Source organism: Carcharodon carcharias, chromosome 13 (assembly GCF_017639515.1).
Source record: "Carcharodon carcharias isolate sCarCar2 chromosome 13, sCarCar2.pri, whole genome shotgun sequence".
Classification (NCBI taxonomy): domain Eukaryota; kingdom Metazoa; phylum Chordata; class Chondrichthyes; order Lamniformes; family Lamnidae; genus Carcharodon; species Carcharodon carcharias.
Genome location: NC_054479.1, coordinates 24,093,870 through 24,120,726, shown reverse-complemented (window position 1 = coordinate 24,120,726; position 26,857 = coordinate 24,093,870). Strand labels below are relative to the sequence as shown.

General features: G+C 40.7%; 1 protein-coding gene and 1 pseudogene across 2 annotated transcripts in view; both read right to left on the bottom strand.

Moving 5' to 3' along the window:
• The window catches only part of LOC121285642, a 43,362-nt pseudogene extending 32,426 nt beyond the window's left edge, over positions 1-10,936 (bottom strand).
• Positions 1-26,857, bottom strand: part of ttc28 (tetratricopeptide repeat domain 28) — a 775,554-nt gene that overhangs the window by 459,525 nt on the left and 289,172 nt on the right. The window lies entirely within an intron of this gene.

Genomic DNA, 26,857 nt, shown 5'->3' with positions numbered 1-26,857 from the left:
CCAAATCTCTGCCAAATTTTACTCCTAAAATCAGCATTGTGGAAGCATCCAGCTTGACAAAGATCAACAAGAGATGGGTTATATTACATTTGCTAAGATCAAAGAGATGCAGATTATCATTCAATACCTTATATGGTTTATATTAGAATAGTAACATCCATAAATAAGATGGGTCCTCAATTCATGTAAGCCTACTCCAGTTTATTTTACATTTTAGATGTAATGTTAACTAGAAGCACAATGTTCTATAATTTAAATAAATCCTATATTGACATTAATACAGTATAGATATCAGATGTATTGTTTTGCCATTTTGTTTACATGTCTTCTGTATGATGCAAACTTGCTACAAGTGTCACACTTGGTTCCTGCAATACTTTCCATCACATTCTGTTGATAACAGCCTATTGTTATAAAACAGTGCATCTCCTGAGATTGTCAATATCCTGCGATGTTGTACATGGGGAATCATGACTAAATGCATTATTCAGGTCAACCAGGGTTTGAAGGCTGGGAGAATAACAGAACCAAATGGAATACAAAGAAGAGGCAGGTGGGAGTTGGGAGGGAGAATAGAAAGAAGAACAGGATAGGGGAAAAGTAGAAGTTCAAAAACCACCCTGGTTGAGAAGTCACTGCAAAGAATTTTCCCATAGAGTTTGCTTGCCAAAGGCTTTCAATGTATTCTGAAGTGTAACGTAAACCTCCTAGTTATTTGAATATATAGATACACAACACATTTATAGCAATCTCCCATGCTGCTGCACATGAGGAATGAAGACATATTGCAATCTTTGGGTGAAGTGGGAACAGGGGACGGGAGATATCTTTATTTTTATTTAATCTCTCACAGTAAGTAGAAGAGGATTCTCTCTCTATCTCTCTCATACATGTCTTCATGGTGCTGTTTTTCTCTCTCTCTCGCTCTCATGTTCTGTTACATCTTTCTTTCTTAACTCTTCAGCTTGAATTTCTGTCATTTCCCTTTTTCATTCCAGTGGGAAGTTGACGGCAGCATAGTGCAGTGTGGCAAGCTGAGTACCCCACAATGACTGCTTGGCTACATATAAGGTGAAGGCTGCAAGAAAATGCAAATTGCAGTAGTTCCCTACCCCAATTCCACCATCTCCTCAATATCCTTTCTTCTTCCCCTTAACTGTGCAACTCTTTATTCCCCCCACCCTCAATCCCATTTTTAGAAGGTGAGTGAATTCTGTCAGTAGTCCGGGGGGGGGGGGGGTGGTGAATGTCACTCAGTGGTCAGACAGGATAACAAGTTTACCCAGGCAATTTCCATTTTTAATGTAGACATAGGAATTTATAATAGCAAAAAAATTACAGAAAGCTGGGATTGAAGAGTGACAAGGAGTAGTATAGCTTTGTAGAAAGGAAGTGCAAACATCAAATTTTGAATAAGATATAAAGGCTTCATTCAATATTTTGCTAAATAGTAAACATAAACCAATTTTGGAAGCAGAGAAGAAGAGATGGTTGAAACACCAGAGTTGTTCTGCAGTACTGGAAAGCCTGAACAACTGGGAATCACATAACTGAGGAACTGCGCCGTCACCACTGACAGGAGTATAAGTTTCCATAAGCAGTTTCAACCATGAATGTGGACACAGGAATTTATAATGAATAGATATAATAAGATAAATAAACTAATCTGATTTGGTGAGTCTTGATTAGGAGGACACAGATGGAAATATTCTGCTGTTTGTTTAAAATCATGCCATAAGGTGTGTTATTTGCACTTGAATGACTCATACCTCACCCTAAATATGGCACTTCTGACAATTTATCCAGCACTACATGAGTACTGCACTGAACATCAGTCTAAATTACATACTCATACCACACTGGGATTTGAACCCATGACCTTCCGAGTCAGGTGTAAGTGCTACCACTGAGCCACAATGACACTTATACTAACTGACACATTCATAGCTTGTTTTTTGCATGCGTTTAAATACAAACTAAGAACTCAATTTATGAAAGTTCATTTGTAGCAACTTTAAATATTAATTCAGGTTAGTTTGTCACTGCATAAATGAAGACCACATGCCTTTTGATTCAAAACCATTTTTATTCAAGCAGTTTTCCCCACTTAACAGTTCACTTAGTGTCACACTGGAAAAGGCATGGTATCCACTCTATTGACCTGCAGACACAAGATACAAGATTATTATCTTATTAATCACATGGTGGATTGTTTACCTCTCACCTTTAGCAATGACTGTGACTGAGCCTTACAAATGAAAAACAAAGCAGTAAATCAGTCCATCCTACAAGTTTACATTTTAGTAATCCCCCCCCCCCCAACCCTTGACCTCCAGCTCAAACTCCCAAGGAATTTCTGCTTCAAAGCATCAAGCACCTGAATCAATATACCCCTTCTCACATCAATTCATTGAAGAGCTACAGTCAATTGGTTTTGAATTACAGAAAAGAATGTTTTATTCTGCTGCATTTTCTAGAACATTTCACTTCAGCAATTTTTCAGAATTTTTTCACTCCATTTCTGTTCTGAATGATTCTGGCAATGTCTCCTCAGCATTCCAAAATGGAATTGCTACAATTTGGAATGTCTATCAACATTGCTTTTGAATACAGAAATGTGAAAAGGATGTTGAAATGTAACAAATTTCAACAACTGTTCCTTTAAAACAGAAAATACTGGAAACAACAGGACATCAGTCAGCACCTGTGCTTTTTCATTATTTTCAGTTATTATTTCAGACGAACAGGACTTTGAGCAGGGTCTGAAAAAAGCTCAAAATGTCGTCCCACCTTTTATCTCCACAAATACTGACTGACCCGTCCTGTGTTTTCAGCAATCTTTGATTGCTTTCAGACTTGCAATATTTGCAGCTTTTCCTTTAAGCCAAATAATTACACAATTTTCCTAAAATAAACGCTGCATTTTTATTCTTTCAATGCTGCTGACTCCTGCTTTACTTTCCTTGGCCTCATATTGCATTCCCTGGTTAAATAGTGCAATTGAACAGTTTCAAGGCCTCCCTTGGCTACTTCCTGAGCCAAACTGCAAGTGCCAAATAGAGGAAATGATACTTACTCTCCCTCACACACACACATGCACACACACATCACAATCATAATAGAAACACCTTGGGCTAGATTTAATGCAGCCCATTGCAGCAGGAAACATGGCGGCTGGGCCCATATCGATGTGGGAGAGACCCCATGTCAATGGCCTGCTGATGACAAAATGTCCCCTGGTTAAGTCGGAGGCCGGGATTCCCCTGCCAGGATGTCAATGAGGCTCATCAATGAGCCAACAGACACCCATCATCCCTGAGCTCATCACAATTTAACGATGATTCAGGGATTAAATGGAGGCTGCATGAGTCTCCTGCACCCTCGGAAGATCACCCAGCAAACCGTGTCAGGTTTGGCAGCGGAGGAGTCCCTCACTATGAGGCATCAGGCAGAGGCTAGCTAATGAAAGACGCCTTCCTACCCTCATCTCCAAACCCCCGCCCCTCCTTTCCTGCACCCCAAACCCACAAGCCCCATCCCGCCTTCACTCATCTATGGTCTGGGATCGCATGATGATCCTGGATTTCTGGTGAGTCAGTTGCTGCCAGCAGCCACTGCATCGCTGACCTTGGCAGCGTGAAGAACTGTTGGCCTCTGAGTGGCCAGCAGCTCCTGGTGGGCGGGACTTCTGCCAGGGACTTCAATCATGGGAAGGCCTGACAGTGGCCACTTAAGTGCCTGAAAGGCACTTGATTCTGCTGGGCCTCCCCTACAGAACTGATGGGACTTCCAGCAGTTCTCTGAGCAGTGGATAAGATCCCTGTTGGCCTGACAGAATCCTGGCCTTGTCTTCACTTGGCCATCTATTAAGTAGATCTGACAGTGGGATTCCTGGGGGTCAGTTACATACTGATATTTCTGGGAATCAGCTTCCATGAAAACACTGCCTTTATATATGAAAATGATAAGACTGAATAGAACAAAAACCTGTTTAGTTACCCTGTGACTCTGAGAATCACCTTGCCAGATTTTAGTTGAAGTCCCTCTGGAAATAAGTCAGTACCTTGTATCCAAAAAGGCACAGCTGTCTGCCTTCCAATGTTCAGTTTCCTTTCTCTTCAAAGAGGAGGAATGACTGCACATGTTATATACAATTTAAATGGCTCTAGGCTGATACAGCTTTATGTTGTGTTGGAATCCTCTGAACTAAAACATAAAATTGTTAGGAACTGAGAGTTGGCAAAGCGTTTCTTATTATTAACAGCTACAACTCCCGAAGGTTTCATTCCAAAAGGGTGACTGCTTTTGGCTGATTTGATACACAACTTGGCTAAAACTTTGGGTGGAATTCATCATCCACTGCCTCAGATGAAATTGCTGAAATCCTTAATTGAAACCCCACCCATTTACTAGGTTAGAGGACACCTCCTTGTACTACAACAAAATCAAAATACTGCAGATGCTCGAAATTTGCAATGAAGAAAAAATGCTGGAAATACTCAGGAGGTTGGACAGCACCTGTGGAGAGGCAGAAGCAAAGTTAGCGCTTCAGGCTGATGACCCTTCATCAGAACTGGAAGAAGTTAAAGATGTAATGGGTCTTAAGCAAGAGGAAGGGAAAGGAGGGAGGGGAGGAAAAAACAAAAGATAAGGTCAATGATAGGGTGGACAGCAGAAAAGATTCAAAAGGGATGATGGTGCAAGGCAAAAAAGAATGATATTGGGACAAACAGGGAAACAAAAGATGGATCTATAGGAAATGTAAATGATAATAACAGAATCATTACTGACAGTTGCTATCTGAAAAAATGGGATCAGTGAATATGGTTCAAAATTCTTGAACTCATTGTCGAGTCTGGAAGGCATCCACTATTTCTTTCAATCCAGAACTCACTATTGGTACTAGAGCCTATGATATTGCTTGTATGCTTAGTTCTCAATTTTGAAACCATGTGCACATCATATCCGCTATGTCCTGTGGGTATACTGAATCTACCTCACCAGAAATAAGTTCTCCAAAATGACCCAACATTGCCATCCAGTTATAGAAATGAAGAAAAACAGGAGCAGGAGTAGGTCATTCCGCCCTTTTGAGCTTTGTTCCAATGAATTACACAAGACTGAAACTTTTCTACACCACTATTGAGAAATTATTAACAAAGCTCACCTGGGCAGCAGGGTTCCATAGGAGCAAAGCCATTTCCCATTCAACTTTTGGCAGGTCAATTTTTAAAACATGCATCCATACATCTTTCTACCCATTTTTCTCTTTATTGTTTAAATTTCAAGGAATATGAGCATCACTGGTTACGCCAGCATTTATTGGCCGTCCCTGATTTCTCAAGAAGGTGGTGGTGAGCCACCTTCTTGAAATGCTGCAGCCCCTGTGGTGTAGGTACACCCACAGTACTGTTCGGAAGGGAGTTCCAAGGAATTTGATCCAGCGATAGTGAAGGAACAATGATACAGTTCCAAATCAGGGTGGTGTGTGGCTTGGAGGAGTATTTGCAGTTGGTGGTGTTTCCATGCATGTTACCCTTGTCATTCTTGGTGGTAGGAGTTGCAGGCTTGGAGGGTACCATCGAAGGACTAGTCTGTGGGATAGCTCTCCCAACTTTGGCACATGCCCCCGCATGTTACTAAGGAGGACCTTGCAGGTTCAAAAGGGCTGAGTCTGGGTTGATGTTGTCGTTCTGGTGCCTAGGTCGATGCTGGGCAGTTTCATTCCTTTTAGACTTCGTAGCAGTTTGATACAACTGAGTGGCTTGCTAGGCCATTTCAGAGGGCATTTAAGAGTCAACCACATTGCTGTGGATCTGGAGTCACTTATAGATCAGACCAATATGGCTGGATTTTACATCCAGTTTTAAAGGGAGAAGAGTGGGTTTAAAACTAGTATTTTAAGCTTAAACAAGGGCAACCATGTGGGCATAAAAGCTGAGCTGGTGAACTGGGATACTAGGCTATGGGACAGATCAATAGAGAAGCAGTAGTAGACATTTAAGGGAATATTCCAGAATACTCAGAATACCTATATTCCAACTATAAAGAAAAATTCTAAAGGGAGGACCCACCATCCGTGGTTAACTAAAGAAGTTAAGGAAAGCATCAAACCTAAGGAAAAAGCATAAAACTGCACAAAAATGAGTGGCAGGTCAGATGATTGGTTAGAATATTAAGAACAGCTGAGAATGACTAAAACATTAATCGGGAGAAAGAAATTAGAGTCAGAGAGGAAGCTAGCTGGAAATGTAAAAATAGATAGCAAGAGTTTCTACAAGTACTTAAAAAGGAAAAAAGTAAAGTGAGTGTTGGTCCTCTAGAGAGTGACAGCGTGGAGTTAGTAATAGATAATAAGGAAATGATGAATGAAATGGACAAATATTTTGCTTCCTCTTCACTATAGAGGATACAAAAGTCACTCCAGTAATAGTTCTAAATCAGGAGGTGGAAAGGAGAGGGGAACATGGTGAAATCACAATCACTAGGAAAGCGATACTGAGCAAAGTGATGGAGCTGCAGGCTGACAAGTCTCCGGGTCCTAATGGACTTCATCCTGGGGTCTTAAAAGAGGCAGCTAAAGAGGTAGTAGATGGTGTCAATTTTCCAAAATTTGCTAGATTTGGAAAAGGTTCCATCAGAGTAGAAAGTAGCAAATGTAACCCCTCTATTCAAGAAGGGAGGGAGGCAGAAAACAGGAAACTGTAGGCCAGTTGGCTTGATGTATGTCTTGGGGAAGAATTTAGAATCAATTATTAAGGAGGTTATAGCTGGGCACTTAGAGGAACTCAAGGTAATTGGGAAGAGTCAGCAGCGTTTGGTGAAAGGGAAATCAAGTTTAACTAATTTAATGGAGTTCTTTGAAGGAGTAACATGTGCTGTGGGTAAAGGGGAGCCTGTAGACGTGCTGTACTTGGATTTCCAGAAGGCATTTGATAAGGTGCCACATCAAAGGCTACTGCAGAAAATAAAAGCACATAGTGTAGGGGTAACATATTAGCCTGGACAGAAGATTGGCTGGCTGGCAGAAAACAGAGTGTGTGCGTAAACAGGTCTTTTTCTGATTGGCAGGCCGAGTGGAGTAACAGAGGGGTCTGTGCTGGGGCTCAACTTCTTACAAATTATATCAATGACTTAGGTGAGAGGAGTGAAGGCATGATAGCTAAATTTGCAGATGACACAAAGATAGTTAGAAAAACATGTTGTAAAGAGGACCTAAGGAGGTTGCAGACAGGTCTAGTCAGGTTGAATGAGTGAGCAAAAAGATGGCAGATGAAATATAGTATAGCAAAATGTGAAGTTGTTCACTTTGGCAGGAAGAATAAAAAGCAAAGTATTACTTAAATGGAGAACGGCTGCAGAATTCTGAGGTGCAGAGGGTTCAAGGTGTTCTAGTGCATGAGCCACAAAAAGTTACTATGCAAGTACAGCAAGTAATTAAGAAGCTAATGGAATGCTATCCTTTATTGCAGGAGGAATTGAACATAAAAGTAAGGGTAAAAGCAAAAAACTGCAGATGCTGGAAATCCAAAACAAAAACAAAAATACCTGGAAAAACTCAGCAAGTCTGACAGCATCTGCGGAGAGGAACACAATTAACGTTTCGAGTCCGTATGACTCTTCAAAAGAACGGTTCTGTTGAAGAGTCATACGGACTTGAAACGTTAACTGTGTTCCTCTCCGCAGATGCTGTCAGACCTGCTGAGTTTTTCCAGGTATTTGTGATTTTATAAAAGTAAGGGTATTATGTTTCAGTTATAAAGGGCATTGGTGAGACCATATCTCAAATATTATGTAGTGTTTTGGTTTCCTTATGTAAGGAAGGATATAAATGCGTTGGAGGTGGTTCAGATACGATTTACTAAATCGATACCTGGAATAAGCAGGTTATCTTATGAGGAAAGGTTCGACAGGCTGGGTTTGTTTCCACTGGAGTTTAGAAGAGTGAGGGGTGACTTGATTGAAGTATATAAGATACTGAACGGTACTGACAAGATGGACATGGGAAGGATGTTTCCTCTTGTGGGTGAGTCCAGAACTTAGAACTTGAAATTAGGGGTTGCCCTTTTAGTGCAGAAATGAGGATGATTTTTTTCTTTCAGAGGGTTGTGTGACTTTGGGACTCTCTGCTTCCGAAAGCAGTGGAGGCAGTGTCATTGAATATTTTAAGGTGGAGGTAGGTTGATTCCCTTGCTTAACAATAATCTAACGTTATCAGAGGAAGATGGGAATGTGGAATTCAAAACACAAACAGATCTGCTATGATCTTATTGAATGGCTGGGCAGGCCGGAGGGGTCAAATGGCCAACATCTGCTCCTATTTCGTACGTTCGTCAGGAAGGGTGGCAGATTCGCTTCCCTAAAGGACATTAGTGAACCAGACAATTATAACAATTGACAATGGTTTCATGGTCACTAATAACTGAGACTAGTTTTTAATTTGAGATTTTATTAATTCAATTTAAATTCCAGCAGCGGCAGTAGTGGGATTTTAACACACGCCCCCAGAGCATTAGCCTGGGCCTCTGGATTACAAGTCCAGTGACATTATCACTATGCATGGCATTCACTTTCTGTCCATAAATCTTTCTTTCTGTAGTTACAAACTGCTGTAATGATTTTTATGCCAACATTTAACATTCAAAATCACTATATAAATAATTGGAATGCAAAAATACTCTCTAAAGATGTTATGATTTCCTTCTCTGTCGTGGTTTGTTAAAAAGCCAATAAAATAGTTTAGAATGTTTTGCAAACAAAATATTCTGCCATTTTTTTCATCTCAGTAACAGAAATTTCAAATGCCCATAATGAAGTTTTAAGCAATTTTCTCTACATATTTCTGAATAGTATGCTTACATTTACTCACTGGTTTGTCATTTACGTCTTTCAATACCTTGATTAGTGATTTTTATTTTCCTTCAGGGCTAAAGTCTGTTTCAAAAGCTTGACTTTCTACTGGATATTTTTGACTCAAAGGTTAGAAAGAGCTTTCAACCACATCTGTTCATTCTAAGCACGTGCAGGTTACAGAATTTCCCAGCATGCAAACTGTACATTACCAGGAGTTGAAAATTGAAAAGACTGTGTCTCATCATTTTGTAAATATTTGAGAGTTTTATTGCATTTTGTAAAAAAAAATTCAAGTAAATTGGAAATCAAAATCTCAAAGCTTTATTTCATGCACATTTTGACATCTATTGAAGAATGAAATTTCCTATTATCAAACAGACAGTAGTTGCAAGAGGTAAGACCAATAAATAACAGCCCCCATTATCATTGTTCAACAGTTACACAAGTAGATATTCTTTACCAAGCACGGGACTGCTGTTCTTGGTGTTAAAGCATCAGTTATAAATCTCTTTTGAGAGTCATTTTTGAGCCTGAAGGAATTATTTTAATTCATTCTTGGAAACTGTGTACATAATAAACTTACAAATAGTTTATGAGCTAATGTTGATTACTGAAGTATATTTATATGTATTAAATGTATAAGTCAGCAAATTCACTAATACTGCACTAAAGAATAATTTACTGCTGGAGCAGTTGATGGGAAACCGTGCATCTGCAGTTTGTGTCCAATGGTCCATTCTCATTCATGATGGATCCCAGAAAGCCCTGCCAGGACTGGTCTTCCCACCCCACAATTCATCCCAGATTCAGGGAACCTTTAGTATTTATGTGCCCCTAAACTTCAATTCCAATGATTCCCGACCCCAGAATTATCCCTTATGCCTCCCTCTCCTGTATTCCTGGAACCCCAATCCAAACAGAGAAACCCCAGCACCCAGACTCACGACAACCTCCAATGCTGATAAGTCAGGTCCCTGGTCATAATATTTGGCATAACATTCCTGTTCCTATAAAACCTTTATCACACTATTACCAATGCCCTGGGAGATCTGCTCATATATATTTTTAAAAACTGCACGCTCACTTCATGTCGCAATTATTACTTCCTGTTGTCACAGTTTTGTAATGTTGTCGGTTTCTCCCTGCTCATTCCCATTCACTACTAGCTCCCAATGCAGTGGCCGAATCCACACCTGAGATTATTTCTGCTGCTCTCGAAAGCTCCCTGCTTCCCCGTTGAGGGCTTCCTCTGCTTACCACTCACCAAAACTTCCCTGAGTTTAGGATTCTCCTTAATCTCACTGCTGATCCCACTTTTCATTTTTCCTCTTAATTTTTCTTGCCAACCTGCAGGTCCAACTCAAAATGCTAATTCTTCCCCAAGACAAATAGTGGTTAATGTGTCTCAATATCAAACAATAAAAAAACCCCTGACTGATTGGGTTGGAAAGTCTCTTGTCCCAAACAGGCGACTTAGTCCCGGTCCCTATCCCAGTCCTACTGTGAACACAGGGAGATAAAAACAGCAACAGAGATGTGGAAAATCAGTCAGGTTTGCAAAAAGAGTCAGCTATGAGGAAAAGTAATGACAAAACTCAGATGCTATGCAGGAGGATCCTTAGGAGTGTCACATATTCATTATTTTGTATTATGACACAAGGGCAAGCATTGTATACACTTTGAAAACAAGTGATGCAAGTAAACTCAGTAAGTTATCTACAACAGAGCTTAAACATGGAATATTCTCATTTTCAAAATACATTATTTTACATGAAATCACATGCATCATTATCCTACCCTTATTCTTAAGACTGTTAATTTTCTGTATCCCTGCAATTTTCTTGGTACTTTACCTTTCCTCCCAGTTTGCCATCATCAACAAAATGTGACATTCACCCCCTTACATCAATGTCCTTTTTTTAAAACAGAGAACAAAAGTGGCCCCAATATGGATCCCCGTGGCATCCCATTTTTGAGCCCCCCCCTCCTAAAATACACCTCTTCCTATCTCCTTACTAATGGTCATCCATTCCTCTGCTTCCCTATTCTCTTACCTTGTAGGACGCTTGCCTTCTGGGTGCATATTGTTATGCAACAGCGGATGGTAAATGCTGAGCTGCTCAAATCCCAGAGGGAAAATTGAAACAGCTGCCACAACGGTTTTGCAATTTGTACTTTATTTCGAGATGCGTGCCTTGAATTCAGTAGTAATAAGTCCACCGAGTCTTAAGGGGTTTTTTACAAAACTAAATTAAACATTTATGTATAGAACAAAAGATTTTAAGCAAATACATAGGTCTACAAATTACCACTATAATAACTACTAACTCCCCTAATTAATCTAGCTCCCAGTTACACCTCCATTAAGGCAACAGTAAAAACAAAAATAGATTTCAACAGACCCAGGCAAAGTACACAATACCCTGGACAGTGACCTTCACAATGAGTTTTCTTAACTTCAGTTCCTGTAGACAGCAACTTGATGCATAGAGGCTGGAGGCTTTTCACACTTGTTAGATCTTAGAATTCCTTCTCCCTTACACATAACATCTCCTTTATACCCATTTCTCCCTTTTTAATGTAAATTCCGTTGTTCCAATATGTCTTTGCAACTTTACTTTTCTCATCAAATAAATCTTTCATAGTGCTCATATTATCAGTAACCTTTGGGAAAAACAAACACACTGTTTGGCTTAGCTTTTTATGGCTAGGTGTAACATCTTACCATTTTTTTTAAACTCAAACTAACCTAATTTATCTAAAAGTGCAAATGTTCCTTACACCTCATACTCTAAAACTTCAGCCATGGTTACGTATTTAGCTTTTCAAACCCAGCTTCCCTTTTCATAACTCAAAACCTCCAGACCAGCTGCCTCCAATTCAATTAAAACCACCACACACACTCATCCACAAAGAGAAATTAATCCAAACCCCACTATTAACCTACCTTTACAATGAATCACAATAATATGATGAAAATTATTACATTCTCATGACACATATATTCCAGGGACCTTTCTCCCTCTATATATTCAATGTTGCCAAATCAGTATGGCTACTGCAGCTAAATTTCAAGATACTCACTGAATGATAGATTTTCAGTATTCAGGTTAACGATCTGAAAGGAATGAACAACTGCCTCTACTGTATGCAATATTACTATATGATTTAGCACCGTTCACCTTCACAAGCACTGCTGCCCTTCTGCAATATCAGTGTATGTTATTTAGAAAGCATGGACAGAACCAGGAGATGTAAAGACCACTGAATACTTCTGTACAGCAGAGTTAAAATCAACACTTTGCCCAAAATGCAGTGAAGGAAAGCATTATTCCAGAACCCCAGTGCTGTTCAACAAAGAGGTAGGCAACATGAGCCTAAAACGGGTATTTGCATTAGAATTCTTTGCAGCATTTAACAAGCATTCCAATGCATTTAAGACTTAATTTGAGTGGGAACCAAATTTAACTTTTTCCTAAAGAGGGTCCATCAATTCTGAACTGAGAGCAATTAGCCCTTAGACTCCCCTTAATTTCCAATCAAGTGACAAATGCAGAGCACTGACTTTCTTTTTGTTATTCTTGGCTCAGTTAGCACATTACCAGCCATTACTGTACATGTAGAAGTATGTCGGAAATCATTTCTGTTTATCTGATGATGGAATGAAATGCTTGAACATGTGGTATACAGAACAGCAAAACACAAAAACCAGGGGAGCCTAGTCTTTACCAAACAGAACTTTACACTCACTTCAATATATCTGCTTAAAATAAGAGGGTGGATGCTATAGATAGCATGGCAGCATAGGGTGCCTGGGCCACTGGCTCGCCACATCTGGGACAGAATTTTCTGCTGCTGGGCGGGCGGGCCTGACCCAATCTCCAGCGAGTGGGGAGCCGATCCCCGCCAGAGAAGCAGGCCCGACCGCCATTTTACGTGGGTGGGCCAATTAAGGCCCGCCCAGCGTGACGTCTGCCGGGAAGCGCTATGCACTCCCAGTGCAGGTGGGGGGGGATTCCCCAAAAGCAAGAGTGCGCTCTTTCGTGCATACACCCAAAAGAGCGCACACCTCCCTGAGGCTAAGTGCCGCTTCAGGGAGATCACTGACACTTTTAAAAACATTAAAAATAGAAAAAAAAAATCCTTAACATGTCCCCCCCTCATGTGACAATATCACATGAGATGGGACATGTTCATAAATTACACTAAAACTTTATTAAACTGTTTAACACCCTGCATTAAACCTCATCCCGCCGGTGGATGAGGTTTCATGTTTTTTCCATTGCCCGCTGGGGTTCCTGGCCTACCCACCAGCCTTAAGGTTGGACGGGCAGGTCCTTTAATTGTTTTAATGATCCTGTCAATGGCCTCAATTGGCCATTGACAGGTCAGTGGGCCCGCAGCTGATTTTGCTGTGCCCCCACTTGCCTGAAAATTGAAATGGGGTGCAGTGACATCAGGAGTTCCCCCGACATCATCCCGCGTCATTTTACATGTTGGCACCCCCTGCTCACCGATGGCAAAATTCAGCCCCTGGAATTCTCTAGTGCATTTTCTTCCCTCTCACACCAACAATCTCAATCAAGTACTAAAAGGTGCCACTCAAAAATAACTTTCCTCACAGGGCAAAGAGGGAAGATAATTTGCAATGTTCTCACATCATCAGTCCAGGCATCAGTCTCAAGAGGGACAATAGCATAAGCATGGAGAGCAAACATTTTATATGGAGAAAGTTACATGGTCTGGGGGAGAAAAAATGAGAAAGACACAAGATGGTGACAATCTGCAAAATTATTGTGGGAGGTAGATCAAAACTGTAGGCCATGTTATTATGAGGTTAGAGTAACAATAACCCTGGTATCAAAAATAACCAATCCACAAAGGTCTGTTCAGAACTTTCTGTATATGTTCTCTCCACTTTGATCTTTTCAACTTACAATTCACTGCAGAATGTACACAAAACTCAGTGAAATGCTTTGACAATTTCTGCAACACTTTATAAGCTGCAGCATTGGAGCTTCCCTTGTACTCATGTATCATGATTATAGGAACATAGAAAGAGCTCCTCAAGTGTGTTACTCCATTCTATTAGAATGTGGCTGATCTGTACCTCAACCATTTACCAGCCATTGTTCCATACGTAATATAAGTCTCTCAACCTCAGTCTTGAAAAATGCATATTACCCAGCATCCACAGCCTTGTATGGGGAACGAATTCTAGATTTCCACTACCAATTCTGTGAAAATGTGCTTCTGATTTCACTCATAAATGGCCTAGCTCTAATTTTAAAATGCCCTTGTTCTGGACTCCTCCACCAGAGGAAGCAGTTTCTCTGTAACCAAGCTATCAAGTTCCATAATCATTTGAAAAAATGTCAATCAGGTCACCCTCACCTTCTAAATTCAAAAGAATACAAGCAACCTGCCTTCATAATTTAACCGATAAGACCTGATATCATTTTGTTGAATCTGCGCTGCTCTACTTCCAAAGTCATTATATCCTTCCCAAGGTTTGGAGTGGGGTCTGTCGAAGATTCTGTACAACTGGAGCATAATTACCTTACTTTCGAGCTCCAACTCCCTTGAGATCAATACGAGGTCAACATTCCATTAGCCTTTTTGATTACATTTTGTATTTGTCCACTAGCTTTTAGTGGTTTGTGTACATGGACACTGAAATCCCCTGGTTCCTCCACAGCTCTTATAGTCTCTCACCATTAAGGAAATATTTAAAATTGTCTTTCTCAAAGGTTTCAGGAGACAGAGGCGAAGTAGGGTGATGTTATGGAGGTAGAAATAGGCAATCTTAGTGCCAAAAAGTTAATTTCGTTTCTCTCTCCACAAATGCTGCCTGACCTGCTGCGTACTTTCAGCAGCTTTTTTTTTAAACCACAGACACTCACTATCCACTGTGCTAATGACTGCCTCAAAAAATGTAACCATTTGTCAAACATGACATACGTTTCACAAATTCTGCCTTTTTTAAAAAGATTACACTAGTTTGAAGTTTAGCTCCATTCATTGTTAATGACAACATGCAATACTGTTCAATAGTCCAGAAGATTTAGTATTTCCATTGCAGGCATTTTGTGTTCTCTCAGAAAAAGTCACAACAAGCTCTCAGTGGTTTGATGCCACATTTTGCATATATAGTTATAAAAAGTTAAACAGCCTGTCAGCTTCTTTTAAACAGTAACAGGTCATTTTACTAGCTAAACACAATCAGCTGTTGACAAACAAGAGATCTAAACTCTCATTGGACAAGACCTGTCCATGGCTGTAAAGTATCAAATCTTCATTTAGAAATGCTAAGAGTTGAATTGTTAAATTTTGGTGCAAATGCTTCAAATTCAGAACATTTCTACATAAGCAATAACTTGTATTGTGTCTTAACGGGAGCACTATTAGACAAAATCTGGCAGTGTCACATAAGGATGTATTAGAACGGGTTATCAAAAACTTGGTCAAAGTAATAGGTATCAAGGAGCATCTTAAAGGAGAGGCTGAATGGCAGAGAGATTTAGGGAGGCAATTCCAGTGCCTGGAACTTAGACAGTTGAAGGGACAGTTAGTGGTGAGGCGAAGGAAAGCAGGGATATATAAGAGGCTAGAATTGGAGGAATTTGGAGGGTTGTAGGGAAGACGATCGAGTCAGGAAATTCCCAAACATATATGCTATTTCAGTTTCCTGCTGAAGCCCACAAGGGTGGGTGAACCCTCCTCTGCCATGGAATTGCATTTCCCCAATCCATTTTCAATTGCAAAATCCCTGCCTATTTGGTGGCAGCGAGTTAAGGGGCAGGTGTTGCACCTTCTGCAGTTGCGTGGGAAGGTGCCGTGGGAGGGGGTTGAAGTGTAGGGGGTGATGGAGGAGTGGACCTGCCCCTTTACTTCCCCTCTCCTCACTGTCCAAGGGCCCACGCACTCCTTTCAAGTGAAGCAGCATTTCACTTGCACTACCCTCAATTTAGTCTATTGCATTCGCTGCTCCCAAAGCGGTTTCCTCTACACTGGAGAGACCAAACGCAGACTGGGTGACCGCTTAGCAGAACACCTTCGGTCTGTCCACAAGCATGACCCAGACCTCCCTGTCGCTTGCTATTTCAACACTCCATCCTGCTCTCCTGCCCACATGTCCGTCCTTGGCCTGCTGCATTGTTCCAGTGAAGCTCAATGCAAACTGGAGGAACAGCACCTCATCTTCCGACTAGGCACTTTACAGCCTTCCGAACTGAATATTGAGTTCAACAATTTTAGTTCATGAACTCTCTCCTCCATCCCCACCCCCTTTCCAATCCCCCTTTTATCCAATAATTTATATAGATTTTTCTTTTCCCACCTATTTCCATTATTTTTAAATGTGTTTCCATCCATTGTTTTATCTCTACCTTTTAGCCTATTTCAATCCCTTCCCCCCACCCAACCCCCCACTAGGGCTATCTGTACCTTGCTCGTCCTGCTTTCTACCCTTAATATCACCTATTATCACATTCCTTAGATAATATTACCACCTTCAACACCTTTTTGTCATTTTGTCTATGACATCTTTTGGCTATCTCCACCTATCACTGGCCCTCTATCCAGCTCTACCTGTCCCACCACCTGCACCCCCCCACCCCCCCAAACCAGCTTATATTTCACCTTTTTTCTATTTTTCCTTAGTTCTGTTGAAGAGTCATTTGGACTCGAAATGTTAACTGTGTTCCTCTCCGCAGATGCTGTCAGACCTGCTGAGTTTTTCCAGGTATTTTTGTTTTTGTTTGGATTTCCAGCATCCGCAGTTTTTTGCTTTTATCTTTGAATTAAAATAGCCTGGTCTAATTTATAGAGGAACAGCTGAGATTCTGGCCGGCATTTTCCGGCCACGTTGTAGTGGGACCTGCTTGAAGAGATTCAGTGGGACCGGACAATCCCAGCGGCGGGCAGGGCAAGAAAATCCTGCCCTCTGGCTCACACCTGCCCAAAATTCATCCAGTTAAAATGGGGCCTCAAGACATCTGGCTTTATTGAGCCCAAGTTGAAATTTTCATTACAGTTGAGTTTTTGGAAGCAAAAATGTAGGAGACCAGCCCGGACTGCATTGGAATAGTTAAGTCTAGAGGTAACCAAGGCACAAATGAGGGTCTCAGAAGCAGATGAGCTGAAACATTGGTGAAGTAGGGTGATGACAGAGGCAGAAATAGACAATCTTAGCATCAGCATGAATATGAGGTCAGAGACTCATCTCAGGATCAAATGTGACACCAAGGTTGCAAACAGTCTGTTTTAGTCTCAGACCGATGCCAGGAAAAGGGATGAGACAGTAACTCGGGAACAGAGTTGGAGCAGGGACTGAAAGAATGGCTTCAGCCTTCCCAACATTTAATTGGAGGAAGTTTCTGTTCATCCTGTACTGAATGTCGGAGAAACAGTCTGATAATTTAACAACAGTGGAGGGGTCGAGAGAAGTGGTGGTGAGGTAGAGCTGGGTGTCATCAGTGTATGTGTGAAATCTAACACTGTGTCTTTGGATGACATCGCTGAGGGGCTGCTTGCATTTGAGAAATAGGAGGGGGCCAAGAGGGACACCACAGATAACAATGCGGGTGCAGGAAGAAAAACCAATGCAAATGATTTTCTGGTTATGAATAGATAGATAAGAATGGGGCAATGAAAGAACAGTCCCAACCAGTTTGACAACAGTGGAAAGGCACTGGAGGAACAAAGTGTTGTTAGACTTAAGCTCTTTGGCACAGTTGTGTAATTAGTAAGCTTAAATTATCAAATTGTGTGGCACATTAGCTTAGTGATGCAAAGTCCTATTGAGATGATTCATGAATTTTAGAGTATTTTGTTAAGACAGTCTTAAAGCTGGCAAGCTCTAATACCAAACACTGCAGTGAAGCTTTAAGAAAGAACATGTGGAGTGAACCGGAGTCATAGCTAGGTCATATTTGCACAGTTTGCCTCCAGCAAGTCTAGCTTAGCAGTAAACAGAAGCCAAAGCTACAATGCTGATTGGCCAGGAAGATGGCCTGAAGATTTGATGTTCCAGGGCCCCAAGTCAAAAGATACAAGTTATGGTTTAACAGTCCTAGAATATTCCTGGAATCCCTGGTTAGAAGGTATAAATTAAGGTTAGATTATTGCAAGGAAGCTAGGAACGCTCTTCCCATTGGTCAAGAGTTGCAAATATTGGGCTAATTGTGTTGACACAGCTGTATATGCTTGGGCTGAATGTTGCACAGCTACCTGCAAAAAAAGGGTATAAAAATAGCAGTGCATCACTGACTTTTTTGCACTTGCCAAGGATTAGCATTCGTCATAAGACACTTGCTGGTGCCATTTGTCGGAAAGAGAGTTAGGAGTAGGGCGCTTGTTAGGAAGTTAGCATTTCTGTAGGACATTAGCAGTCAACATGTATTTGTCACAGGTGGAGGGGTTGCTGTTAAGAACCCAGTATTAGGCTTAGTTAGTGATTAAAGTAACTATCACAGGGCTGAGGATTGCCATAAGAATCCAGTATTCAGGTTCAGTGAATCTTGTATAGACAGGATTTCAAGGGCTAAAGCAATTGCCTTGATGGAGGAGAGAGAGGGAGAACACTCAGCAAGCAGCTGTCCAGTGTGTCGTTTCAGCAGTTAGAGTGGACTGGAAACTTCAGCAGTTAAGGTACGTGAGGAAGTTGTGCATTGCAAAAGAATCCACTGGAGTTGAAGTCTTAAAGCTGCAAAGGGATTTGTATGTATGTTAGGGTTAAGTTGGCTAAACTAAGAACTCCAGAGTTGTGAGTCAAGAGACTAGATTCTAGGAGCCAGGAGAAGACCCCAGCAGTCCTGGGATCCTGGGAAAGAAATACTGACATATGAATTTGTGTATCGTGCCATGCCTAGACTAATGAAATGTTAAGAATTAATCTTTATTGGCAGGTAAGACTTATTTGTTTACATTCTAAATTGGTGATTGTCCTTTTTGTAAATAAGGTTATATGTTCCTCAACAAGAATTTTCTTACAATAGAGTTTAGTATAGAGTCCAAATCCCTACAGTGTGGTCAATCGCATCAAAGGCTGCCGACAGGTCAAGAAGAATGAAGAGGAAAAGTTTATCTTTGTCACAGTCACGTAGAATGTCATTTGTGACTTTGACAAGAGCTGTTTAGTACTGTGGTGGGGTAAAAGCCAGATTGGAAGGATTTAAGCATGGAGTTCTGGGAAAAATGGGAATGGACTAGGGAGATGACAAAATGTTCAAGGATTTGGACAAGGGACGAAAACAAAAAATGCTGGAAAGACTGAACAGGTCTGACAGTATTTGTAGAGAGAGACAGATAACGTTTCGAGTCCGTATGGAATGTTATCTCTGTCTCGCTTTCCACAGATGCTGTCAGATCTGCTGAGATTTTCCAGCATTTTTTGTTTTCATTTCAGAGTTCCAGCATCCGCAGTATTTTGCCTTTATGTTGGGCAAGGGAGTTGGAGATGGGATGGTAGTTTGCAAGGACCGAAGGGTCAAGGGTTGCTTCTTGAGGAGAGGGGTGATGACAGCAGAATTAAAGGAGAGGAAGGCAACACCTGAAAAGAGAGATTATAATATTGGCTAACATGGGGACTAGAAGGAGAAGTTGGGTGATTAGCAGTTTAGTGGGAATAGGATTGAGGGAACAAGAAGTGTGTTTCATGGACAATATGAGCTCAGAGGGCATGAGGTTAGATAGGAGAGAAACTAGAGAAAGATGCGCGTTCAGGGTTGGGGTAGTGGGGAGCATTCAGGGAAGTTTGGCCAGGTGGGCTGGGGAATAGAGGAATGTTGCAGAGACAGCTGATGAATCTCATCATTTAATTGTGTGGCATTTACTGGCATCTAGATATATCGTTTAAGAAGTAACATTATATTGGCTCATCCGTAATAAGAGGAATTGTCAGGACATTTGGAATGCATATGTTTGAATTATTGGTACATCACTGTAGTATGCAGTAGCTAGGTTATACTGGTTGTATGTATGAGAATTTAATTGAAACCTGAAAACACCATATTGTGTATAACCATTCTTCAAGCAATGGTGCTTTGAGTTTTGGAGAAAGTCAGAGGAGTATGTGTACTGGGCAAGCACAACCTTGTTAGCACAACTGATGTAAAATGATGGATGTCCTTAGTCAAAACAACTCTCAGGCATAATAAAAGCAATTAATTAGACAGCTATGGGCTTGAGAATTATTTAATTCGATTGGGAGGATTCAAAAAGATTAATCACTCATTAGGTGACCGAAGTGACAAATAGATCTGGGAGGGTTGGAGTGGGTTAATTAACTGGAGGGAGAAGATGGATGGGAAATCAGACGTGGAGTGGGGAGGAGGATGGATGGGGATATGGGGTGGAAGATGCTTGGGAGAGAAATTGGAGGGGGTGGGAATGGAGACGGAAGATGTGTGGGGGTCTGTGGAGTATAAGATGGACAGGGGGTTGGTGAGGGTAGTTACATTAATCTTCCCCTTCCTGCTATTTTAGTTAGTCTCTCTTTTCAACGTCTTGCTCCCCTACCATGCATTAATCACCAGACAATAAGCAATCTAGACCACATCAAACCAATACCACCCAAAAAGATGCATTTTCATTGACTGTTACTAATATCACGCATCACAGACCTTATAAAGAGTTAAATGGCTAAGCAAAGAATTCATTGGTTTACTTTTTAAACCTCCTCCAATCAGTATCAGCAATCTCGTACAAGATTTTATAAACCAGTGACTCAGCTTTCAACTTTGAAGATCAAAATGGACAAATGTTTCCAGGGCTTGAGGGTTGTGGCTGTGGTAGGAAGTGTGTGCTGGACAGGCAGGTCCAATCTTCATATACAATACTTTACTGACCAGTCACAGCTAAACTTCAGCTGAAATCATCTAACCTGAATACTGTATCAATGCATTAAACTTCTCTGTGGAAAGGAACAAGCTACAAGCAATCCCAATTAATTCACTGATTCACTATCTAATATGTTTTTATCAAAACAAAAAAAATCTGTGATGTTTGTGCCTTCCAGGTAACATTTTTGTTTTAAATTAGCTCAGAATATAATTTTCAAAAAGTACATTTTTCTCCAAATTAAGCTCAAAAATGCATTTTTAAAAATAGCCTGTTTAGTAAAGCAACTCACCCTACAGTAATGTTGCTGCATTCAGTGATTACATGCAAAGCTTACATTCAATTTACTATAGTGGGTAGCAACAAACGTGCAGTATGGTGATTGATGTGGTTTCAACAAAAAAAATGAAATGAGAAGATTCGGCCAATGATATAAAATGTTCACTAAGAAATGAAAATAACAGGATAGAGTCTGTAGAGAGTTCCTAATCTTAAGTTTTGTCACCACAATGAGACTGAGCAAAGGCCAGGCCTCTTTCCAGAAGAACAGACAATCTGACAAATACATACACATAGTAGTGAATCCTCATGGTAATGCTTGTGCAGTTAAGCAGAAGAGGGTATGCTCAGTATTTGGCAGGATTGAATGCCAAGTTTGTGGAAAGCATCCAGGATGATTGAAATCAGCAGAGGGTTTTAGGGCAAGGGTGGGAGCAGGAGGTTGATTTTAAAAATTAATTAAAGTAAATAAAGTATTTAGAAGGCAAGCACAGCCAGGTATAGGCGTATCCATCTTGGTGTATGGTAAATATGCCTTAAGATGTTTACTATAAAAACTATACTATATAAATTGTAGCTGCTGTTGTTAATAATCTCTGCCATTTTATATCTTTGAACCTATGATACAATCAGCTTACCTCAGAACTGACCATATTATTTAAAGCAGTACTATTGCTGTAAGTTTACCTCAGCCTAGACCTCAAGATTTCTTATGCCTGCATCATGAAAGAATGTTCTTATTGTTATATAATTGGGTAAACATTTTTCTTTTGGGGAGAAAAGATTTTCATTATATGCTGATTGAATAACAGCAGAAAGTCGCCCATTAGAAAGAAGCAACAAAGTTAATCACAACCAGGAAGGAAGAAAAACTGATCAACAGCTCAAGGAATACCAGTTGAATAACAGATTAAGAATACAGATCTGTCATGTTTCAGGATTTCTGATTATATCTTCATGGGTGTAGTACATGTTAAAAATTCTACTACTTAACTTGCCTCTCAAGGGGCAAATTTTAAGGACACCTAGGCTGGAGATACAGATGAAGAAGCTCTGCTCAATCTGAACCAACATGTCGACAAAAATGTAAGGTAGCTTAATATTTCAGTGATCATTTATATCCATTGATGCTACAACAACTCTTATTTATTTGAATTTAGATGAGGTCAACACCAAGTTAGACTCGTAGATTCCGCTCTTGGATAAGGAGTATTCAGTTTAAAAGCTGATGCTGTAACCAAGCTGACAAGAAATGACAGGGAATTGCAGGGCAAGGAGCTTCTACCCTGAGTTAAAGGACAGAAAGCAAAGAATTTGCACCTTTCAAGTCAAGAAAGGCAACTTACTGATGTAAAAAAGCATAAATGCTAATTATTTTTAAATATTGCTGAAAAAAGGGACCTGTCTAAGCTTTTTGTCTTGCACTCATCAGTACACTTTGCAAGAATACCAACATAAGGGGAAAACAACGATTTATACCTTGTTCTTCCAGATTACCCTGGAAGGGCAAGGTATCTCAAAAATTTGAGCAATAGGTGAAGCTGGCTGTTTCATGCTATTAGCAACATGAATGGTATTCACCACTAACAGGATGCTGCCATCAAGCCAAAATTCTGCCTATCACACAAATGAGTAATGTGGTATATGAATTTCAGTGCCAGTGTGATGCTAGGTATATAGGCCTTATATCTCAAAGACTAGCAGATCATATCAAACAGCATGTCCCTGCTGCTGTCCGTAACCAGCCCGTGCTTGCAAAAACTCAAAACAGTGTCCAACATTAGATGTGATTGCGCGATTAGACAACATTTGCTAAATAATCCTCAGTGTGCTAAGAATTATCAATTTAAGATTGTCAGTTGGGCTTGCAATGTGGCACATTTGCTTGTACAGGAAGCTGCATATATTAATACACAGGGCCCTGTTCTTTGCAGACAGAAAGAACATGTACACACATTGCGCCTGTTTCAGCTAAACAAAATAAGTGGCAGCCATTCATTGACTCATTTCTCAGGGCAAAACCATGACCAATCAGGGTCAAGCTGCCTGGTTTAAATTTCAAATAACGCTTGGCAGTTAACTGTCAGTCACTGCTGCATTCTCCATAGCAGTGATACTTGCCAACCAATCAGCACTCTTCACATGCAGTATAAATTGTTGTCTTCCCCTTATGTTTGTATTCTTGCGAAGTGTCCTGATGAGTGCAAGGTGAAAAGCTTATGTATGTCTCTTTATTCAGCAATATTCAAGCTCTGTACTTGATTATTAATGTTTCCCGATTACACAATGACAAATTACATTGATTGAGATAAGTCATTACTGTTGCCCTGTAAGCATGTGCTATGAAATAAACAAGTTAACATTTCTCATCAAATTTCATCTCACTTGGTCTACAGAGATATTAAAGAAGTACATGTCCAAAATGCACGAATATCTGGTTTAGATCACAAGGGGCACCATTATTAAATACCCAGCTTGGAACTGGAGACCATTGATTGAATCTGTAGGGCACCATTATAGAAGTTCCTCAAAGGAGCATCCTCCGCTCAATCATCTTCAGCTGTTTCATCAATGACCTTCCCTCATTCAAAGCATTAGAAATGAGTGTGCTTGCCTAAATAGCCAAGTGGTTATGGTACTGGGCTTGTAACCCCAAGATCAAGAGTTCAAATCTCACAATGGCAAACTATGAAACAATGTAACTTCATCTGAATAGGAACAGATGGAAACGTGTTTGTACTCGAAAGAGTTACAAGTTCAGCTACATTTATAGTTCTTTCAATAATTAAGCAGCTTTGTCAGCCTACAGAAGGACCCTGGTAACATCCAAGGTTGAACTGATAGCAAGTAACATTCTCGTCATTTATTTGCCAGGTAACAATAATCTTGAACAGAGGGCCTAGATACTTTCCTTGATCTTCAATGACACCATCATCACCAGGTTCCCCACAATCTTCATTTGGGAGTCAGAATTAGCCTGAAGTTGAATTCGATCAATCCTAATAACACTATGGTTAAAAGAGGCTGGGTATACTACAAGTTGCTTAATCCTAGTCCCTTAATGGATTTCCAACATCTACAAGTCAAAGTACGTTAGTGTACAACTTTATTATGGCAGCACTGGGCCAGATACATCACTCACGCAGCTCAACATTATCCAAGACAGTGCAGTGTGATTAACTTCCATGCAAGAGAGTCAGTATCCACCTCATCCATCTACCACTTGTGCATAATGGCTGCAGTATGCATCAAAGCATGTACTGTAGTAATTCATGAAGGTTACTTTGATGGTATGCCACTCCCCTGTGACCTCTACTATTGATAAGGATAAGAGCAGTAATACAGCAGGAATACCATCATTTCCAAGTACCCCAAGTCACAGGCCGCTCTGCTAACTAATACTCAGTGTGCTAAGAATTATCAATTTAAGATTGTCAGTTGGGCTCGCAATTTGGCACATGTGCTTGTACTGGAAGTCACAGGCCGCTCTGACTTGGACATATATTGTTGTACCTTCATCACTGCTTAAGTACCCTACTTAACAGCATTCTAGAAGCAGCACCACAAGACAGCAACAGTTCAAGAAAAATGCACAAACCACTTTTTCACAACAACCAGGGTTAGGTGTGGCCTTACCAGCATCGTCCAGATTCAGAGAATGAATTAAAGCATAAAGCAGATATAGAATTTCACAAATCATCTTCCATTAGAGTTATATGCACAGACCAGCAATGGAAATGAATGGTACCACTGTATGGATGAAGGTGTCTATGGCAGACCAGAATTTGTAACCGTTACAGCACAAGAAATGTGCTCTAAATTTTGGAATTTTAAGTCTAAAACATAGAATTGACCGTACTGATCACTGTGAAAACTTAATGATTTATTAAAACAGTCTGATGTAGTATCCAATAACCTTGGGAGTCTATGTTTATAAAAAAATATTTCTTCTAAAGGAGCAAAAACATATTTGTAATATGTAATGCATATTTTAAAATATCAGAATCAATTTTGGTGGTTCAAGTTTTCCAAGTTAATTTGACTACAGAAACTGCAATGATAAGGCCAGCCATAGCATTCTTACAATAACTTCCAATAAAAAGCATCCAAGACCTGGGGCTGAATTTTGCCGTCAGTGAGCAGGGGGGAGGGCCCGCTCGCCGACAGGCAAAATGACGTGGGATGTCGTTGGGAGGAACCCCTGACATCATCCTGCCCCATTTAAATTTTCAGCAAGGCGGGGGCACAGCGAAATCAGTTGTGCACCCGCCGACCTGTCAATGGCCAGTATGACCCCATACGGACCTGAAACGTTAACTATTCCTCTCCGCAGATGCTGTCAGACCTGCTGAGTTTTCCAGGTATTTTTGTTTTTGTTCTAGATTTCCAGCATCCGCAGCATTTTGCTTTTAATTAAAACAACTAAAGGACCTGCCCGTCCAACCTTAAGGTTGGCGGGCAGGCCAGGAACCCCAGTGGGCTTCCGAAAAAAAATGAAACCTCATCCACTGGCGGGGTGAGGTTTCATGTAGGGTTTAAAAAACTTTAATAAAGTTTTAGTGAAATTTATTAACACGTCCCATCTCGCGTGACATTTTCACGAGGGGGACATATTTTTAATGTTTGAACAACTTTCAGCGATCTCCCTGAGGCAGCACTTAGCCTTAGGGAGATGTGTCCTCTTTCATGCGCATGTGCGAAAGAGCGCACTCTCGCTTTTGGGGAATCCCCGCCGCCCGCACAGGAAGTGCATAGCACTTCCCGCCGGATGTCATGCTGGGCGGGCCTTAATTGGCCCGCCCACTTAAAATGGCGGCCGGACCCGCTTCTCCGGTGGGGATCGGCTCCCCGCCCGCCGGAGATTGGGTCAGGCCCATCTGCCTGGTAGGCAGAAAATTCTGCCCCTGTAGTTAGGCCATATAAAATCATACAGAAGTACCAATGGCCTTCATCCAAAATATCTGCAGTGTCTGTCTGTACGGTACTTGGAGCTTTGTAAATAGGAACGATAGAAAACATTTTCTAGCTCAATGACTCTCATTCAAAGGCTCAATTTGCTTAAATCAGTTTGCAAACTGTCTTTCTTTTCCTTTTCTGAAAAAATCCACAATCTCAGTTGGTGTCTGCTCCTCAACATCTCTAGGAAGGGGTCAGGGAAATATGGATGAATTGATAAATGAAAATTATTGTGGTCAAGAAGTTTTATTTAAATACATATGGTTTTAATATATCTACTATTGACATATCAAGTCCACCCGCCTGATTCTCCATTACAAAGCCAAAGGTTAATCTCATTTACCTACAACCTAACAAGTGGCTTATGAAATGTTCCTTTTGTGAACCCATAGCTTCTCTGTTGGATCCAGATATTCAAAGATAATTATCAGAATAAGCTGGGCTTAAAATCAGACCGATATATGTCTGTTGGAGATGTTTAAACCCAAAATAGCCAAGTTCTTTGTATCAGGGTACCTTTGCTTATTTGTGAAGAACTAACATTTCAAAATACTCGAGAGTTAAACCAAACATCCTGAGATTGCAGGGGAGAAGAGCAAGCTGTAGCACAGCTCAGTTGGCTAAATGGCTAGCATGTGGATCAAATTACTGCCAAAAGCATGGAGTTCAACCCCTGTTCCTGCTGTGGTAGACTCGAGGCGTGCCTCCTCGTCCTACCCTTAGTATAATATCACAGGCCTGCCTTTAGGCAGAAAGCTTAAGAATCGGAAGAAATGTTTATTTATTACCACATATTTAGGTTGCTGGAGATGAGGTTTAAATGCCGAATTTTAACAAACATTCTAAGATGGTCTTACCATCCTATCATATTTGAAAATTCTCAAAGTGGTCAGCTTCAAGAACTGACTTGCAAACACTGCAAGTTACT